Here is a 22,110-nt window from a genome sequence, read left to right on the forward strand (position 1 = left end):
AAGTAAGAAAGACCAGAACAAAATCCATCTGATGCCAATTGTTAACTGAACCAAGGAATACTAGAAATCCACCTTTGCTTTAGGAGTAGTCACCAAACATCTAGAATCTTACAACTCAAAAATATAACCACTCACCCAGCCCAAAATGATTGTGCCAGTATATCACATTGGAACAGTCCATAAAACAGGCAACTATTGAGCATTCTCTCTTACACTTAGTACAGACACAGTTCCTTTGATGAAATGACTACTGTTTGGCAATGGTACAGTTATGAGTAGTAGTTTTTAAGCCCCTGATCATCCCCATACTACTAATAAGCCAGCATTTGCCCCAGTCATTAAGCTGACACAGGCACAACATGAATGGTATACTTCCTTCACCTCCTGGGGCAAAGAGCAGGCTACACTCTTCAAAATGGGTGTCAGCCAGTAAGTAAGCATCCAAAACTGCAATAGCATTGTGGTAACACAATATGAGAAATGTATATAAAGCTCATATAAAATATAGGAGTCTTCATATAAGCTAGAAATACAAACACACTATTAAAACAGTAAGAATCCATCCCTTTAAATGGAATACACAGTATCCAGACTTTTAATCAAAGGAGACACTCTGTGCTTGGAGATGGAGGTGTGCAGGTGATTGTCTTTTTGCAGCAATAAATTCAAAGGTATGTCTTTAAAAAAGTAAGGGGTGGAATGTTAAATGTTAGTAAAGCCCATGGAACAATATTGGGGGTCAGAGACAATGTTATATATTTTAGTGGATTATTTGAAATGCTGTTAGAATTCAACCATGGACTCTGTGGAAATGTGAGTCTGTCTTTTTCTCTTACAAGCCAGGAAGGGTAATAGGGACACATGTAAGGTTGCTACTTCAGAAGGCATGACTCTGGGTCCAGTGTCCAAGCAACACCCATATATGGGGTGAACATGGTACTGCAACAGTTGACATTTTCAGAAATCACAGTCAATTGGTTGCAGTCATGATATAGATCACTTCTCTCTACCCTGCTTTGGTTCTGCAGGCCCTCCGGTTCAGCGGCATCAGCATTCTTAAGGGACCTACAACTCCACCTTGCTGAGGTCACACCACTGTTTACCACATTAGCACTTCAGCATTGGTCAGTCCTCCTTTTAGCTCCTGAGGCTTCCTCTAACCTACCAGCCACGTAATATCGACTGAGGACTGGTTTCTCCATCTTGCGTCTTAGTTGCCTGATTTGCACATCCCAGGCAGGTGCGTCTTCACGCTGGCTTCTTTTTGTTTTCCCTGGTTCCATCCGCAGTGCAATTTCAAAGTACCTTGTCTGTATTAATGATGCATTCTCCAGGCCTCCCCGGGGGCACCTTTTCTATGTACTTTGGAAGTCACATGAATGAGTAAACAAGGGGACTTGGGGATAATGCTCCATCGAGCTAAGGACTATTATTATAAAGAGGCCCAACCTAGTTATATTGGTGAGTGTGCCAGCAAGCAATGGCCAAAGACAGTGACACTAGCACAAGCTCACCAAAAAAGGAAAAACATATGTTATGCTATGAAACCAGAGCGCTACATCTTTTCATAAACTGTATTGTTACATTCACTAATCACAATGACTCAACAACTTCAAGAACAATTGTTGTTTTTAATTGGTAGTCGACACGTGTTTCGACCTGTAAACCTCAGATCTTCTTCAGTGCTTCAGCAAATATTTAATGATTGCCCACTTTGTGATCCACTTGTCAGATGCTTCTCCTCAAATATATGTGGCAGAATACTGATAGTGCCCGCATAGAAACAAGTGCTGCTATTGGTTATTCCAAATCGTCTAATCTTCATATCCAAATCATTACCCATGTATTAGGTGATCTCTTAGTTCACTTATAATTCTTGTAAGTTCCACGTTTATTCATGCTGATGTAAAAGAGATACACGTATTCCTCAAAAATCATGAATTTATCATAGAGTGCATTTAAACCCATCAGACTGTTAAGGCATCCGCAGCGTTCCGAGTGTATGGTAGCAACCCGGTTGGCCACTCATCAAATATTTGCTGAAGACGTGAGGTTTACAGGTTTGAACACGTGTTGGCCACCAATTAAACACAACAATTGTACTTGAAGTTGTTGAGTCATTGTTATTAGTGAATGTAACAATACACGTTATGAAGGGGATAGCACTCTGGTTTCACAGATTAACATATGCTTTCCACATGAAAGAGTAGTTTGTATAACTCTTGTAATCTTCTTTTTCACTGCATTTCCATAATACACTGAATTAAAACAAACTGGAAACACAGAAAGAAGCATCACAATAGCCCACAGTTGGTGTTTTGTTTTCAAATCTCATAGATTTCGGGGACTCAAAGGTAAGAAGGTTAGGGAGTTATACCATGGAACGGGAGTCACCTTCCCCATGAGGGAAGTCCCACCCTGTGAGGTCCTCCCACTTTTTACCACTTCTAGGCACAATACGGGGTAGCAGTCTCACCTCCCTAACCTCACAGGAAAGTGCTCTCCCATGGAGAGAAGTGACGTAATCCCACGATTATTTCCTTGCAGCTGTTTAAGGCACACATGAATGTAAACCTGGACCTTTCTTCTAATATACTCTGTTAATCTCCTCAGATGCCTGGCCCTACTATTTCCTCACCTGAATGAAGAGGGATTTGTATAGGTAACTGCACGGGCTGCATATATGGGATTGCCATCTGCTATTCATCAGTCAAAGAATCAACAATTGTATTCCTATATTGCTGTGAACAGCTTTAAACCTAGAAGAGTATATATGGATGGTGTCCTTTCAAAACTGATCTCTCAAATAATGTTGCTTGTTGAAATACCCATATGGTTATCCTTTCACTTCAGAGCTCACAGAATCTGCTCTTATTTTTTCTTTCTGTCTGATGTTTCAAATGTTCATTGAGGGTATGTTGTGAAGGGCCGTATGAGATCATTCATTGCCATCTCCTCCATCCCTTAAATATTGCTTTTGTGGATGCTTCACTGCCATCCATTTCCTTTCTGATTGGGTCTAAAAGTGAGGAGTACATGCCTATCCTTTGTTGGCCTTAGGACATCTCACTTATCACGTTGCCCCGAGATGTTCTCATAGAGAAATAGACAGGAAGGGGGTCTTTTAGTTACCCATAGTCTCTCCCAATTGGGATCAGATGGCATGGTCACATCCTTAACCTCTCATAGACATGCATGATGCGTGGCCATATTTTTAATTGTTGCTCTTGGCCTTTGGTGGGTTTAATTCATCATCTTCAATTAGTAGAACACACTCTTTATTTTCACCTTCAACAATAGGGCCATATTGCAGAAAATGTGCCGTGGTACAGATGCAATTAACACTAATGCAGAAATCACATTTGTCCAATGTATTTTTGCTCCGTGGCAATGGGCTCGGACTATGGCAAGCATTGCAAACATTGGCATATTGTTTTTTATACAAGGGCACGTATTGCCCTAGTACTGATTGTGCTTGCACACGTTAAAAGTTTGTGAAATTCAACCCGAGGGCCGCCAAAACAAAATGTATGTTTTTTGATTCTGCCATGCTGACGTCTGCCTTTATTGAAATATATAATGCATATTAGGTCTGATTTACAATTCCCTTTTTCAATGGGGTTTTCACATTAAAAAGTGTGTTTGTGAATCAGGACAATTGTGTTCAGTTAGTAGCTGGGTAGGTGGGGGCACCCATTCTGAAGAGTTTCTCTTCAGTTGCTCTACTTCCAAGAGGACCCTTTTATTTTGCCTATTAGGTGGTGATTTGGCACCAACTTTATGCCAAAACAGTTGCATTAGAGTAGAGATAGGGAGAAAAGGCATGTAAGGAGGGGCACAGCTTGTAATTGTTTGATTATTTACCCACCCATTGACGGCCCATGGGCATGCTAATCCCTATGGGCATTCCCACCGAGTTCCTGCCCTTCCCCGCTCAAAACACCTCTGTATGTGAACTCTTTGAGCTCACTTTATTCAAGCCTTACCATCAAACGTTGCACTTGCAGTCACTGTTAGTGTTTTTTCAAAGCAGTCTTCTGAAAGTACATCTCTTAATTGGAGCTCTTCAATACACTAGTGGTGTAATCACAATCTCTTAATCGGGTCTACCTTCAGCCACTTGGTTTATAAGCACCATGTTTGTGCTTCATAGAAGTTCTTTTAAAAACAAGCAACGGCAAAGTGAACAGTTTTGGCTGCTATATACGTATTAGGCATTTGCCAGGCACTGCTATTAGATGCCCAGCTACTGGCACCATTTTGCACCTGCTACTATCAATAGCCAGTAACTACTTCTAAGGCAGTGCCTGGCAAGTGCCTTTCTCATGCCTACAAAAAGCCCAAACGGTTGGCGTAGCCAATGCTTGTTTAATATGGGACTAAATATCACTCTCTCCTGAGTGCTTAAAGACACTGGGCATCGCCAAACCAGCTCTTTTTGCATCCATCAATTATTCAAGTGCAGTTTATTGGAAAAATGTGCTTTTCCATTAGAAGTCAAATATTCAGCTCTCAAAAAGGGGTGCGTGTCTCTCTCCTTTGACAAGAACGAACTTTTGAAATGCACTGGCATACTTCTATCATCTTCATAAACTAAAGATAATGCATTATGTTTTTATGTTTACTTATTTAAACGTGTCTGCAGACTGCGGTGTGTGTTAGCTGGTGCGCACATATTTTCTCTTACAATTATATTCTCCCAAGGGAGGCATTTTGCTGTTAAAATTGTTCCCTAACATTTTCATGCAGCTCAAATGTGTTTCACGTTTAACAAGCGAATGTTAAGTATTTTCCAGGAACAGATGAGAGCATGTCTGAGTTGATGGCACAAGATAGACTCTCTTTCAATTATCCATCTTACTGTGTGACCACTCCTTCCCAAGTCAGCTGTAACACAGCACAATGAATTGCAGCTTTCCAACAATGAACCGAGTTATTGCCATAGTGCTTATTTTTGTTGTTTTAATAGTGTAGCTCGAAAGCTCGTTACATCTGAACATAGCAGAGAGCAAAAGCAAGCGACAGCAAGGAGGCATGTTTTAACCATGCAGTCAGTCTGATTACACTGATTCAGGACACACACAGGCAGGCAGATAGAGCTGTACGTGACATGGCGCACTGTTTAAAACACCAACGCATTTACACATTTTAAAAGAGACGTGTTTAAAGGTTCTATTTTAAGAATGAATCTACGTAGTTGAAATGTTGATAGACGCTCTAGCTTGCAGGAAATGATGCCATATAATTGCTTGGCACATGGTATACTAGTGTGTAGGTTAGGGTGCAACATCCAGTCACCTTACATCAGAAGTCAGTACGGGCTAACGTTTTGCCGTTGCTAGGGAACCGTAGCGTCTACCCTGGCAAGGTTTCGGCCGCGGACAGAGTTATGGGTGGAACAAGGCATAGCTATCAACTGCACTGCTTGTGGTTGACACTTCTGTCCCAACGCTTCTCTGCTCCTTTTCTTTAACTGATATGCCTCTACTTCACCCCATCCCACTGCTGCCTCTCCCTAGATGTGAACTCAACTACCCAATAAAGATGTCAACACAGACTCCTTCAAGAAGGTGTTAAGGCCCCGGGAAGGGCTTGGGTCGGGACCCTGCCACTCTGCATAGCAAAACAACATGTCAGGCATATCTGTCAGTGCAGACCATGCTTTTGCTGAAGGTACCCGTGACCGGTAAATAGCCATGTCAAAACCATCTCTGGGATATCTTCATTTAGAGAAGTTGTCTGCAACCTCTGGTTTACCAGATGTTTTAGTCTACAACTTCCATCATCTCTAGCCACTATATTCAGTGGCGAGGCATCACTGGAATTGTAGTCCAAATAATCTGGAGACCTTAAAGTTGCAGGGCCTGCTTCAGAATGTGGCAGACCATCTACCTCCGTGCTTATCTGTCGGACCTACCAACAGTTTCTAAATGAAAAATACTACATTTCTTGGCGATCAAAGTGAATGTGTTCTTAGTATATGTGAAGGAGCCTGATACAATGTGTTGATGATAATATTGTGTAATGGCAGCTATCCTACATGGTGTGGTTTCTAAACATTTTAAGACCTAACAAGATGCTCCTATATTAACACTAGACTGTTCCCCACTGTGCCATTATGTTGCAGGCACAACAGGCAACATCCGTTGGTAAAGTCCTGTGTGCTCTGGTATTTTCCTCTGCCCTCTTGTTTCCTCGCTCTGCCAGCTGTGCCTCACCTTTGCCGTGTTTCTACATTCTATTAAGAAGGTGAGTACAAGACTTGTCCAGTTAGCTGGAGCCTGTCAATGTGTCCTTCGCTTCAGTGTCAACTCTGTGCCTGGGCCTGCCCAAATCAATTCCCAGGACCCAGCCCGGTTGACCTCATTTCATCTCCTCATGAGACGGTGATTGGTTGGTCCCATTCTCTATGCCTTAGATCTTAATGGCAATCATGTCAAGTGTTGCAGTCTGTACTGGCCAGTAGCAACCGTCAGCCCTCATTGGCAACTCAGGATGGTGGGCCCTTAAAAGCCGGTATGGCTTGTGACACACACCATCACCGCCCAAGTAATTTGAGATTGAACGAGTTGTGACCACAAAGCCTTAATTGTTGACTACTGATTTGATTATAACATATTCTTTGATACTGACCTACAAGGCTCATATTGCACATTGATTTAAACTCACTTGAGTCCCAACCCATGTGCTTGGGAACCATGTTATAAAGAAAATATGTTTATCTGTATGTGTTTTTAAATATGGACCCTAAATAATGTTTGGTTATGTTGATGGGGTGGCTGTACCAGATACATTTTGGGTGATGCATTGCATTAAATCACAAGTCTGTACGAACATATTACAAGTGCCCAATGGACAGCGGACATTACATCAGTGAAGTGTTGATTCAATAAAACCTTCCAACCATCACCTTCTTGTTTTGCTTAAGTCACTTTGATTGGGAAGGGTATTCTCGGGTCCAAGGTACACCTAACTGATGACGAAAGTATGTCTGGGGCTGCTTGTGTTCTTGTGGAGAGGGGATGTTATGTTATGTTGATTTATACCATGCGCTGGCATCTTCCTGGTCTTCAGGTGTTGACATGGCTCTGTAAGGTAAAGTGGGTTGGTTCTTGAGGGCGAGCGGGAAAGGATTGATGTTGTGTTCATCTAATGATGCATGCATAACCAGGAGCACCTGGTGTCTCTATGTGTGAGCTTTCAGGCTGTGCATTGTTTTTGTGCACTTGTGCTTGATGTATCCAGATGGTCAGCAGCCAGTGTTTCAGTTGTTTGTAGTCTGAGGATGCTGGGTTTGTATTTGGTGTGTAGCTTGGGTAGAGAGGGATGCGTGGTTTACATATTTCAGTGAGATGTTTCACTAGCACTCTGAGTTCGTGTGTGTGTGTGTGTGGGAAGTGTAGGGCGTTGAAGAGAGAAGAAGGGGATGGCTAGTGGATTTTGGGTGATCTCGGTATTGAGTAGCTATGTTATTAGTTCTTCATTTTGGAACTAATGCCACGTCTTGCTAATTATCTGCAGCAGGCAATCAAGTTGATGACTTCTTTAAATGTTCTCACTAAAGTGTGCAACCACACAGAGCCTCTCACATATGAAATGCAATTGCAGCTTCATGTTTGACAGAAGGTACTGTTCATTTTACAGCACACTTAAAAATAGCAGCTCTTTTAAGGGAGTCGTGTTTTTGGATGCCTCATAGAGAATGGTTTGCAGAGCTTTGTGGTGTCATAGTTTTACTAACGCCAAGAGCCCTGGAAGCAGCTCCCCCACACCCCTTAGAAAACTCGATGATTCTGGGAAAATATTTCAGTGACATCAATGATTCAAACGCTTATGAGAAGAACATAATTAATTTTTAACCTAGACAATTGTTTTGGACTTCATCACTTTGATCAACATACTATTGTAAAACTGTTGTATATCATTTAAGTATATCCTAAAACCATAATTTACCTATTGAATGAATAATCTGCATTTGTGAAATGTGTATTGTGTGCTTGTGTATGGAAGTGGTGTATACAAAGCTCTAGGTGTGATTGCCGGGATTTTGCAACAGGCAATGTGCCTAATTTCGAGTCGTGGATCTGGTGCTTGTGCAAACTTTGAGCGATCTCTCATTTGCCGTTACACCAAGTGATGATGAAAACAAAATAGGTGTATTTGCCACTTGATCGAGCATTCAACATGCTACTGAACCCATTAATTGCACCTGTGCACAGCTTCTCCCACCATGCGCCTGGGAAACCATGTTTTGGAAGCATGAACAGTGCACAAATCCATACAAAGGCAAATGGTATGTAAAACTGAACTAATACAACCGTAACTTTCAAATGCCGAAGACCCATGTGACGCTTTTGTTATGCATAGCAGCTGTATTGCCACCACAATGCCGACTCTGAAACAAGCTGATGATCATTCTACTCACTCATGGCACTCATTTTACTCACTCATGGTACTGTTATCCTCTTCTCCATGGAGAGTGCTTATTGATGGTGTGCGCTAATTCTGCATTATAATTCAGTTTAGGTTTAATGTTCAGATAAGGATCCGTGCAAGCAGAACCTTCAGCGCATTTAAAAGCAGCAACCTTTGCTTTGGGGTCACACTTCCATTTGCAAATGTATTTCATTTTAAGGTTTCAGTTTTGTGCTACGCATGCCACATACTGGCCCCTTCATATCATGAACCTTCTGTTGGAGATGTCATGGCACATCTTTCAACTGTTTGAGGTGCTCTCTTTCATTTTATGACCTGCCTGTCCACCATGGGGACCTGCACGGCGCACTGACCAGGCTCGGGATTAAATGTCATCAGGCAGTGTTGCTCCCACCTTTGGGTTTAAGGCATAGCTTTGCAAGGTGATTCGTTACTTGGTGGTCAGTGGCTCGTCTTCCGTAAGCATAGGATGAGAATGCAGGGCTGAACGCAATGTAATAGTTGTATTTGGTAAATACTTGCACAAAGTGTGTCTTCAGCTATTTCTTGCTTGTGCAGTGACAATGGATGGTGACACTGAAGTGCATGCCATGACCAACAGCTGAAACTATCATTCACAACAAACCACAAAGACATATGGCAAGTAACCTTAAGTGCCAAGGACGAGATATCTCGTCCTTGGGATTACCTCCCCAGTGCCAAGGACGAGATAGTTCGTCCTTGGCACTTAAGGGGTTAATGAAGGCGAAAATGTTAGAAGGCTTTGCATGGTGAAATACCGAAATCAGCAAAAAAGGCCTTGGCACTGTGGGGAAAACCCATGGCAGTTAAAAGGATATTTGACAGACAATGTGTATACAGCAATGGTAATGTGCACGTACAATGGATGAACAGTGGGGGCAGAGTGTGCGCTCTCTGCCCTACGCTTTACACATAAGTCTTATGCAGAGCGCTGGAAGAGATTCCCTGGGAGGGGACCTTTCTACCATTCGTCATCATGAGAGAGCTGATGTTCAAATGAATACAGATTGCATTGATCATGTGCTCAGAACGTCTCATCTGTAACTACCTCATTGTGCATTTTGTGGTGCGAAGATATATTGCTTAGTGCTGAACATGCACACTAGTTGGTATTTCTTGCATTGTCGGTACTCAGAATTAGGTCTTCGTGCAGCATTTGTGGAGCAACCTCCCGATTGCTGTTGACTTTGCAAGTCCTAAAATAAAGGTTTTCACTGTACAGAATGTGGCTGCTTTGCGATTTGGTTTTGACTGTGCCTGATTGTTTACATTCAAGAATACAGAGCCTGAAAAGGTGTCCAATACTATGAGGATGAACCAGAAGTGCAGTGTTAACATATTGTAAAGGCGACTTCAGTTATAACGTAATGGCCTTGCTAGGAGATTTCTCAGGAATATAGCCAAATGATGTTTCATGACTCATATAATGGAGGCGTGTCCTTGTTTTTGTTGGCAAAAGCCTGGGCTTCAGCTGGTAGGTGACCCATAGCACTCCATAAACACACATATATAATGAATTGTGACATTCAGTTAAGGGGGAAAAGGGTCACACTGTCCAAAACAGACCTTCAAATGTATGCTGGGAAGAAGACTCTCCAACCTTTCTCTACCTTGGATTCCCGCTCAGCCCTCCATGAACAGGCACATGAAACTGCAGCCAGATTGATACGGGTTCACAGGGCTAGATTTTGCAAATCAACGGCCAGAGGAGTCCAGCTTCAGACCAAGAGGAATCCAACCAATCACACAACCAACCAATCACACAACTAGTACTATCCCCATTAAACTAGGGCCTCAAGAACTTCCAGCAGTCGGGACTAGGGTCTTGCTGCAAAAGAAGTCACAGATCAAAACCTTCCCTGATTTAGGAGTGCCCGTAGTTCTTCCCAGCTTCACTGCCAATAAAACATAGCATATTGTGGTGGTTCAGACCTTGGATGTAAATATGTGTGTGTTCTCCTGCGCACCAGTTGAATTTCTTGTCAGTGGCAGTACAGAAAGGCTTCAAACCTGTGCCTACGTTTCCAAACGGTAGGTGCATTTTGGCCTTATAATGGACAATTGCCCTCCTAAAGTGTTATTATTTGTTCTAGTAAGCCCTGTGGCTGGAAGCCAGACTTCTCACAGGGCATTGCAGTGTCTCCTGCTGTGCACTACCAACAGGTACTCCCTCTCCTGTATGAAATCCCTTGAATGTGTTGCCATCATCATAACATACATTACTTGGCCACCACCCCACCCTGTGCTCATGATTCCTCTTGTTCTGCTGATTGACATGGAAAATCAGTTCCACTTCCTATGATTGATTTAGGCATAATTTAGTGGTGGTACTCAGATCCATTTTATAGCCTAAATGGTATTGCGATCTACACACTTTTCTTTGCTGATTTGTTATTTAGAATATGATCATGCCAGTTATATTTGTTACATGTGGCATCAATATCATTAATGGTGGTGGACGAGTTATAGTTGCTGACTGTGGTCAATGCCCAGCACACTGATTTCCTGGGCTATAGCTTTCAACCATACCATGGGCATCACCTGTTGTCTTTTTGGCTGTGCCCAAGCAGCCCCAAACCACATTTAATGGCTATGCCCAGTGTCCATTTTGTACCAGGCACCACAAGACACCCACTGCAGCCAGTGGTAACTTTGCCCCTGGCATGGTCTTCAGCCACGGTTCCACAAAATCCAACCAGAGTGGCTATCAACTATGGTATGTGGCCCTGGCATGCGGCTAATTTGCCCATGTCATGCCTTTTATTCATACCTCAGGTCTGCTGTATCTACTTCGAGTAGTATCATGCCTTAGCCTGTGGCCATGGCCTCTTTGCCCAGAGCATGGCCTTCACCTGACATCACCAAACCAACCACTGTCCACTGAGCCTGGCCTGCTGCCATTCCCGGGACCACTTTAGTTGGGTCATGAAGGTGGCTCATGCCCCAGGCACACCAAGCATTAAAATTTGTTGGCTATTTCACAATTATGTAAACTGTATATTTTTATGATCGGATTTTGTGAATACTAAGAGATCTGCATGTGACAGAGAAATAAATGGTGGGCATTTAAAATATGTGGTCCAAGTGGCCCAATTTATGGGCAACTATCTTGAGCAATGTAAACTTCAAAATGTACACAGTTGTAATAAAATGTGTGAGTTCTTTGTTTTGTAAGAGTATGGTGTTGTGCAGCGTAACACTGTTGTGGGAATTTTAAATAAGGTTGATTGCAATTACCTTATTCTCTCAAGAAAATGTAACACATATAAGGAAAAAGTAGTCTCAGCAATACTCCTAATGGCAACTTAGGTTGGTCAGTTTGCCTTCAATATTGAACAGTGGTAAAACATGAGAGTTGTACTTGGGAGAGCAGGGTACTGGCCTCCCACCCCACAAAGGCCATATAGCAGTAGCCCACCGCATGCCATAAGAGCATGGTAAAGTGATGCTGTCAGGGGAGTGGGGAGCAGCAGGGATTTGCGAATGTGAGGTTCTGAGGGATGGGGGATGGAGTGTATGGGAGCAGATGAGGTCAGGAGGGCCGATTCCTACCCCCGAAAGTGATCATTGAAAATGTGCAGACCCCAAACCTTTGGATCAGTATCCTACAATATTGTGCACTGCAACTTTAGATGAATACGCTCATCCCTACTCAACAACATAGCCAAGCCTCAAGTTTCAATGTATACTCTTATATGTTATGGTGGCAAATTCCTGTTAGAACATCTCTCCTTTCCCTTGAAAATACATAACTGAAAACTTCCCATCACTATATAATGATATGCTCACCTAGTATTTACAAACGTATATGACATCGTGTGTCTATGCTGTTAAAATAAAATATTGTTTTGTGTCATTTTGTGTTCCCTTTTCGTACTGTATTTGCTTCTACTACTGTATTTCTGAGCTCCCTAGTGATGTGTTGCATGTCAATAATGTATCGATTTCAAATGTCCTCTGTGAGTACATATTTCCGATTTTTATGTTGTCCATTTTTCAATAAATGTGCATTTAATCACGCCTTCCTAGTCTGTTTGTTTATTTTTTCATGATGTTATGTAATTTAATTTAATCACACAATGTTGATTTTAATCTGATCTCCTATCTGCCCTTACTACTTGCTGTCTATTTCTTTTGTCATAGTTGTACATTTGTATTACTAAGGTATCATGTCCCTTTTTGGTCCATGGTAATCCTCGATCAACTGATGTACTTCCCATTCTTGTTTTTGCTTAAAGTCATACATTTCATATATAAGATTACCAGAATAGAACTCAATGTACACTAGTTCTATTTCCAGTCGCATATGCATTCTTTATTATTAGTACCAATGGGAAATGTCAGACGGATTCATCATACACTTTCTGTTTTTATGGACAGCTGCGTTTTAGTGCAATGTAGGGGGCAAACCAGTGCTGCCAGGTGGAACTGTATCCGTGATCACTTAACTGAATCCCTAATTTATGATCGTTTCTGTTTATTTAGAAACAACACAGATCTCTTGATTTGCTTAAGGTCCTGTGTCAGACTGCTGAGCATGATTTAAGGTGAAGTGTGTATTGACACTCCAGGCATCACTAATGATCCATTGATTTCTTTCTCATTGTAATTCCACTTTGGCAGCTGGGCTTATTAATATTCGGATCACTCTTCCTGGCTCTTTCTGCTCTGTGTCCCTATTTAAGTTATAACAGTTGACTCTTGAACAAGTTCAGATAGATAATGTACATGTTGGCGATTCTCTGTGTCCTCCAGGTCCATTTACTGGTCTCTGTTTGCCGTTTATGGAATGTTTGTGTTCACTCTCTTATACTATTTTTATCAGGCAGTATTTGCTGTTGAGGTCCAGCCATCACCCTTGCATAACACATGTTTGATTAAAACGATGAACTTCACACTATTGAATGTAGTTGCCTACATGCTGAAAGCAGTGTGAATGTGTGTTCTACCATCAGTCTGGGATAGTCTTTAAAGAGCACGTGGTGAATGAAGATGGCTGTTTGTTCAATCAGCAATACGTGCCTACTGCCCCTTACATCCCCCTGTCTTTGCTGTCACCCGAGGAAGCATCCTTCTTGCTAGCCTGTTCAATGTTTTTTTTTTTAATTTAAGCAGCTGATTTTGGGTCTGGACATTTTTAAAACCACGATAAAGAAAACCAGATTCAAATTGTTCAACTATAAAATTCAGAGCCGCTTCAACTCCCCCAGCAGGTAGTTAAATGTAGTTACAGGTGCAGAAAAGTCTTAAATGTAATAGTTCCGCCAGCGACATTAGAAAATAGGAGCTGCAGTGAGGTGAATACCAGGCCATGCCAGGGCACTTCAATGTGCTTCTAATAATGAACATTAGTACCCAGTGAGAGTCAATCAGAATGCAACAAGCGTTCAGATTTGCTCTCGCCAGGTCCTTACCCGGCCGAGAATCCTTCTATTCTTGGCTGGGATCCCAGCCGACTTGTCCTCGGGGTGGGCGTGGCAGCCCCTCAGCCAATGAGGAGGCTTGAAGCGGGGCCCCCACGGCTGAGAGGCTGCCTTCACCCCCTCGGGGACTCGGGTAAGCTTTTTCTTTTTTTTTTTCCTTCCCTCCCTCTGTTTAGTTTAGTTTAGTTTATTATTTGATAATGCGCTCAAAACCCTGGGGTAGCCGGGCGCAGCAGTGACAAGAATACTTAAGCTTAGTTGCATACAGTGAATAGATTTACATGTTATTACAGTGTTTACAATACAGATATGCAGTCGTCTATAGTACAGGTTTCATGGTAGTACATGTTTCAAGGTGTTTACAGGCAGAGCTTCAATGTCTAGTGTCTGGGAGCTATTTGGTGGGTATGATTAGTCCAGAGCCAACTTTTCACTTTATGTCTAAAACTGGAGTAAGGTCCATGGCCTCCCCACCACACTTACCTCTTGCTCCTGCATCCCCGCTGGGGGACGATGGCAGGCTCCAGCAGTGTAGAGACTCGGAGCAGGGCCATCCCCCCTCCGCACCTCCACACGGCTGGAGGCTTGCATCGTCCCCCGCCAGGGACGCAGTTAAGTTTTTGTTTTTTTTCCCCTCTTCCCCTCCCTCCCTTCTGCCCTCCCAATCCCACTTACCATCTGCCACTTACAACCAACCAAATGTATGTTTCTGGGGAGGTTCCTCCAAAAGCTACGCGCATTGCATGGACTTTTCTTCAGTCTCTCTGCTTTATCCTCGCACATTAGGACTACTCTAAAGCTTACTACATCGCTCTCTTCTGCAAGCCTTTCCAGGAGGCTTGGTTATCGCCATTGATAGGTTCTCCCAACCTTTGGGTTTTCCTGATTCTTTGAAGGTTGTGTCTATGCTAAACTATAATATTCTCAATATTCTCAGTATTAACAAGAGGTAATTCCTTGCTGTAAGCTTTCCGATGCATTACTACAGGTCCCCTTCTGGACCTTTGCTTTCTCATGGCTAACGGGTCACTTGCGGATTTTGGCTTTTTGAGAATTCACAACAAGTCCCTCTTAGCCCTTGATATTCTCAGGATTAAAGCCGCTCCAAGCTCTTGGTTTTCTCATGGTTTAAAATCAGCCCCTCCTGGACCTAGGCAATCTCAGGATTAAAAACATGTCTCTCCTGGACATTGGCTCTCTCAGTATTTACACAACCTAAACTACCTATTGCTAGGCAGTAAGCCCAAATGCACTCCTACCGAATCTTCGTTCGGGAGTTAAATGTTGACTCTTAGTTGATCAATTGATACTCTCATGTGGAAAGAGTGTTAATTGAGTCTTGACTTTAACAAATTACAAAATAGAAAATACATAACATCAATAAAGGGTAAATCGGGCATGTAAGATCACTTATGTAACCAATTATACAGATCTGGTGCTGACCAATACTTTTTGATACTTTTTAATAGACCTCTCAAGGTCTGTTTTTTCAAACAAATGAACAATGTACAAAAGAATTATTCAGACAATGGTGAAGCATCCAGGAATTCTCATTCCAATTAACAAACAGAGTATATCCTGGTTTGTAAAGGTACATAAATGCAACAAAAGCAGAAAGCAAGTAGCTCAAAGCCTAGCATTATTATTCACATCCTGTAAATGTTCAAAGGGACATGTATACATTTCATTAACCAATTGTAAACCAGCGATATAAATTTAACAAACAGCAATAAGTTCACTCTTGGGGTTTTGTATTGTGAAGTAACACCATTCAGGGAAGCCCCTTTTAATAGGTGACATAGGTAACCAACGCGTTTCGGATCGAATGATCCATCTTCAGGGTGGGGACTTCACTGTTCCTGTATGTAGTAGGGTAGTGATTGTTAAATGCGTTCTAAAAGCCTTTCCTGCGGGGAATTCAAAAGAATAAACATTACCATTTAAGCTAATCAGTGAGGTTAACTGATATAATTTTGAACCGAAATAAGTAGAGAGGTAATGGGTACTAACCTCAATCTGAGGCTGATAAAGTTCCAATTCAGACCCAGTCAACAGCTGTAATGCGCCGGAGGCCGGGAAGTGACAGAATGCGGCCGGGACACCCTATAAGGAATAGTAACAGAGTAATGATCAGACCAAACAGTCGTGAGTCATCTAGATGGTCATAACAAAGTTTTCTCAACGAGCTATGTCTAAGCTATCCACCGAGGGGATAGAAACAGATATTAAATGTATATAGGAGCGCCAGCCTGGTATCTCGCTACGAGATACATGAAGTTCAATGCATCACGCCAAGTGTAAAAAGGCGGGTGCAAAAAAGTGCAGACGCAGGTGCGCCGTCCAAACGGAGTCTAAAGACCTACCTAGGTTGCAGATAAACACCGAGTTAGCCGACCGCTGTAAGCGTAGCGGCTCCACTACGGTAGGCATTAGTTGTTGTCCCGGTAACCCCACGCATGCGCGTTGGGCCAGCCGGGAAATCCGCCATATTGGTGTGGGCCACTCATCGCAGAGAGAGGAGCTCCATAGAGTAATAGGTAAGAGCACCTTGGAATCAATGTAACCCATGTAGCGGGGTCTCTATATTAAATATGTAGAGGAAAGCACTCAAACAGAAATTGATTACTCTGGGATGCGAGTGGGGGCACCACCGCGAAACCAAAAGGATTCGCGGGGTGCCCCCATCTCGCATCAATATAAATGACAATTCCATGGGGGGGTATCTCAGGTGGCCACATCTCTGTACTAAAAAGAGGTATTGAACTGGCGAGTCAAGCCAATATAGCTATGTGCATTCCTAATCTACTAATCACCAAGTGACAAAGTCATAGAGTAAATGTATCGACAAGTCCATGGTGACGAATCGAGTGGACAAAGAGGGGAATATGTGATGTCACACAATCTAGTTGTTAAGGACACAGGCTCTAGGTATTTGAGAACGAAAACCTAATAAGGAATATAGAGAGTGGAAATATGAGCTCAGAGTCACAATGGCGTGGGGACAACCCTATTTACCGCTTGGGGTGAGGCATTGTAGTCCATGAAACAATCATATGTCAGTATTTACAACAGGTCTCTCCTGGGCATTGGTTTTCTCAGGATTCACAACCAGTCTCTCTCCCAGACCTTGTGTCTTCAGGGGTTATAACCAGTCACTCTCCTAGAACATAGATGCTCAAGACACACAACCGGTCTCTCCCTTGGGTTTTCTCAGTTCTGATTATATCCCCATCCTCCATTCCAGGTCCTTTTTAGCTAGGCAATATTCTTGTGCTCGCCTGCCATAGGCCCATGTCCTCTACTTTCCTGCCACAAGAGTCACTGGTAGAAAACCTCTGGCTCTGACTCAAGTTTCCCCAAGGATTTCAGAGGTGCTCTTAAACCCCTCTAGTCAGCCTTTCTTACCTTGACTTTCAGGGCATCTCATCTCTCCCCTTTTCTAGCCAGAACGTTTAGGTTTGCACTTGCTTCCTCCCGGAAGCAGCCCTTCCATTGCTCCTATTTTTAGCAATGTCCCCTTCTATCAAGGAAGACTGAACATATGCATCTTCCTGTGGGTCAAAGAACTTGACTGAACTTCCCCAGCCTATTTTATAACCATGATGCGTGGAGTATGTTCAGAACTTGGCTGTGATTGGTTATGCCCCAAATGCTTTTCTATTCCTTGCAAGGATTCTTAATTTGTTTGAGGAATCTGAGTTCCACCTGTGATATTATTAGTTATTAGTTGAGACCAGTGATTGGTTTAAGAGGTAATGGTTTATTTAGGCTTTAATCGGGACCTCAATGTCTCATAAGCAACCGCACCATGTGGCACCTTCTTGCAATTCCTTTAATTGAATTGGTAGCTCTATAGTGTTCTCCTGCCTATCCCATGGGCGTAATGTCTCACGTGATGTGGGTGCTGGGGTGCATGGTCGCAAATTACCCTCCTCCATGTTTCTGTTTGTGTGAATCAGCCAATCAGTGTTTGCAAACACTGAGAGGTGTCCTTGAGGGCAAGTTACTGCATCTCTTTGGGGACAGTGAGCCTGTGTGATTTCTCTTCTACCATTCTCTGTAGGGTGCTTCTGGTGTCGGCCAGACTGACTTTGCTCCATGTAACTCGCACCCCCATAAGGAACTTTTGAAGTTCCTAAAGCTCATCGCACCTGTCAGTTTTTCATATATTGTAAGATAATTGCATCACATTAGTCTTACATTGTAAAGAGTGGTGTAACAATGCCTATAAAAGTTGGTTCCATGTCATTTCGCCAACAATAATGACTTTGTGGTAATTTACCACAAAGTAATTACTTTGAATTATTTCATCTGCTTTTTCTTTATTTTCAAATTTGGGGGGTTCCCCCATACACTCCTATCCCTTCATTAATGCCCCGACCCCAAACACCTCCTCAACCGCTTTTTAGACCTTACTCCATAATTTCCTAAATATTTCAATACAAATTCAAAGTAATTACTTTGTGGTGACTTATCACAAAGTAATTACTGTTGGCGAAATAATGGGATACCATGAAAGTTTAGTTATTTTTCTACAAGACATACAATTTCACATACCTTACAAATACAGTGGGCCTCATTACGATCTGGTGATAAGTTTACTGGCACCTGACTTCCCAGTGCCACAGGCTCATTATGAGTCTGGCAGCCCGGAAAGTGAGGCGCGGCAAATTCTTTGGTAGTGGGGACACAGGAGCACCGGCACTGTTAGCAATGGTGCCGGTGCTCCGGTGAAGAGTCTGCCTACCGTGGTCTCTGCGCCCGGCAGGGTCAGATCTGTAGGGCACAGGAGACATGGCAGGCAGAGACAGTTTGCCAATCTGGAAACATCGGTGCCGGTGAGATTACCTTTTTTCCTGTGAATGTCATGGGTTTTTTTTATGCTACATCTCCCTCAACTGTCTTCAGACATTGACCCTCATTACAACCCTGGAGTTGGACCATGGTGCTAACAGCACCATGGTCCATGCCGGTAACTTACTGACTCCGCCATGGCGGAATGGGGAATTACCGCCCCATTCCAAGGTTGGCGGGGCGGTAATTCCCCATGCCGCCATGGCCCTTCCCCATTCCCATGTTTGCCCCATAGGGCTCAATGGGAATGGGGAAGGCGCTAAGTACGGTCCCGCAAATTGCGGCACCGTACTTAGCACCAAGGTCTCTTTGCGTGTTGGTTTTTAACGCCTGCAAAAAGCAGGCGTTAAAATCTCCAACCCGCAAAGGGACCTCGTAATCAGGCGTTAAGGGGTTAACGGCGCCGCCACCTTTTACGGTGCTGTTAACCCCTTAACACTAGGGTTGTAATGAGGGCCATTAAATGTTAGGGATGTCAAATACGGTTTTCAAAAGTGTCATCTATATCTATTTAAGCATTCAAATTGCACAGGACTATCAACATCATTATGAATGTACTATTTAATATATTGGTCCAAAAGGCACAGGTCCTGCCCCTCCTTCTTGCAAATCTTGAACAGAGGGAAGCGGGCAGTGTACACTCCGAGCCCGAACACAGACCAGTAATGCTCAAACTGAGTCATACATTTGCTAACCTTTAGATGCAAAAACATGGTTCTGCTGGCTTCCACATCCCACCTACTCCCTACTCCTGCCAGAGCGCTGAATATCATAAATCTCAGCATTTGAAGCTGCATAAGGATGAAGACATGACTGGCTAGAACCGGTACACACCTCGACCTACCCATCACTCTCAAATGCCCCTGTCCATCGCAGAGGGGAAACAGGTGTTGTGTATGTTGAACTGTAAGAGGGCAGAGAAAGGCTGACTTCTGCCCTGCAGGAATAAAAGGATGAGAAAAGACTAAAGTGCCTACTCAGCCTTTGCACTTAAACAAACCAGGAGCCAAAACAATAATTAAGGTAGAACAGGCACAGTTAAGACATATCTCCTTCACATTTTGTGGTAATGTGGGCAAAGGGAAGGCTATACCCCCCCAACAGAGGTGTGAATGTAAAATAGTAGCAACACAAATAGTGAAGTATAACAGTCCAAAGTGAAGAAATGTCCAAACAAGGATCTTTAAAAATATATACACTTTATATAAACACACCATTTAGAAACAACACAGAATATGCAAGACAGCAAGAGGCAGCACTTTGGCTGAGAAAGGGGGAGAAAAGCCAATGTTCAATAATGATATGTTCTTGATTAGTAAAAAGGGATTATTATGCAGTAGCTATTCTCTAAGGCAATAAATGGACGTGTGTGTTGGGGGGAGGTTATCAGAAAATAATAGATCTGCAGTGTCTGTGCAGTTTGACAAAGACAAACCAGGTTTTTCAGCGCTGTTCGGTGGTTTGATTTGAGTTGAAATGAGGCAATCACAGTGGTTCAGTTGCAAGCAGATGTTGAGGTTGGAAGGATGCTGCAGTTGGAAGCGTTCCTTATGTGATGTGATGTGAACATTGGAGGTCAACAGGTTTTGTTCGGTAGTCAATGGTGGTTGAGCTGGTGACAGGGGCACAGGTGAGTCAGTTCTTTGCAAGGGCTCAAAGAACACTGGGCTATGTTCAATCGTCAACTGGAGTGGCAATGAAGTGACTGGTGGTTAGAACAGTGAATCGAGTAATGCATTGTGAAGTGTTGCTTCTTTGATCAAACCACTCTTCATTTGGTGCTGTGCGGTGGCAAAATAGTGTCAACGGTTAGAACAGCAGTTTGAAAGTTGGTGAGTGCCAAAGGCAGCTCCAGTGGGTCATGATGGTTTTAACTGAGTCACACACCCTTGAATCGCAGCATGCAGAGGCTAAATGGTACACTTGCAGGAATCCTGGCTGTCTTGGCTATAAGGAGCTGTCTGTACCAATCCAGCATTGATGGGACATGATTTCTATTGTGCTTACAAACATAGGAGAGGCAAGCACACATCTTCAGGGCCCCTTCAGCATGGTGCGGCCCTGGGAAGCAGTGTGGCTGGTAGAGATGCAGGTCTTGTTCCAGTAGCAGTTCACCCCCAATGATCCTGGGAATGGTTAGGGGACAGAGCTCACCTTCCCTTGGAACAATTGCCTTCACCTTCCAACTCGAGGAATTTGGAAATAACTGCTCTGCCAACAGGGTCCAGCAAAATCTTCGCTATTTGTATTTATTTGTATTTATTAAGCAAAAGAAATCCATAAAGTCACATGCAAAGTGCATTGTGCTACAGGAAGTGGAGGGGAAATGAAAGCTAGTGGTAAAGAAAAATAAGACCCTACCCCCTTCCCTTCTCAATAAAATCAAAAGCCATTTTGATATGCAACACCCTGATTTGAGGCTACTCCTTTTGTGAATGGTTGTGCCCTTTGATTCCAATTCCCAGGACCTCTTCCCCAGCTACTAGTCCTCACAAAGGAACAAAGAGAGGCAACCTCCATTGCTACTGTCTTGGTGGTGCAGCAATGACAGCCTGCCTGGGGGAATACACATAACCCTTCCAAAGATGAAACAGGCTCACAGGGCTGACACATGTGAGATCAAATTAAATGGATTCACCTGCATAACATTATTAAATAAAATTTAAAAAGACACAGCTTCTACACCCTTCTCAGATTGCGATTCCATAGAAAGACATTCACCATACCAACTGTCTCCTTTCAGCAGGCTATCCTCTTCTCAGCGTTGGCATTGCAAATCATTCCTAGATGTACTTAGATGTACTACCATTCCGTGACGACTCCATTCTTGTCAAAGAACCATCAAACTCTGTTTCCACCCAATATGTCATGCGCCTCTTAGAATGTTGAAGTTACTTTAACATCTATAGAGCTGGAACTCTAAGGCTCCAATGATAAGATTTCCTCTTTGGTTTCATTGGAGAAATCATTCAAATCAAATTGGCTTTTTTCGAGAACTATTCACATGAAAACATAGCTACATACACACAATTCATAAAATAAAGTGTATCTTAAACTTGTTTCGCATTTTTGAAAAAGAACTGTGGAAAGTGGGTCAATTGGAAAGTAAAATGGAAGAGTAGAATATTTTAGTCCTAATAAAAATGTTACAGTTGCATTACGGAGAAACGCATCATATCCAATCTAGAAGAACAATGTAAATCACAGGCTGGTACACTCATGTATTACTTTGGTTGCAGTGATTTGTTTGCAGCCTGATTTACTTAAAATCAAAGAGCATTTGGGAACATACAAATAAACACAGATCCAAATATGACCATTATATGAGAGTTATATGCGTGTGTCACTTAGTGCAGACAGTAGACTGGGCTTGGTG

At 42.9% G+C, this 22,110-nt stretch overlaps 1 protein-coding gene and 1 long non-coding RNA gene across 5 annotated transcripts in view; one reads left to right on the forward strand and one right to left on the reverse strand.

The window, feature by feature from the left end:
* The window catches only part of PCDH15 (protocadherin related 15), a 3,978,145-nt gene that overhangs the window by 1,894,105 nt on the left and 2,061,930 nt on the right, over window positions 1–22,110 (forward strand). The window lies entirely within an intron of this gene.
* Window positions 15,327–16,068, reverse strand: LOC138473755 (uncharacterized). The gene is made up of 2 exons (XR_011268894.1): window positions 15,891–16,068; window positions 15,327–15,787 (listed from the first exon to the last, which is right to left on the reverse strand). It is a non-coding gene; the product is annotated as an uncharacterized lncRNA (long non-coding RNA).

The sequence above is a fragment of the Ambystoma mexicanum genome, chromosome 8 (assembly GCF_040938575.1).
Source record: "Ambystoma mexicanum isolate Mex_15411 chromosome 8, UKY_AmexF1_1, whole genome shotgun sequence".
In the NCBI taxonomy this organism is placed as follows: domain Eukaryota; kingdom Metazoa; phylum Chordata; class Amphibia; order Caudata; family Ambystomatidae; genus Ambystoma; species Ambystoma mexicanum.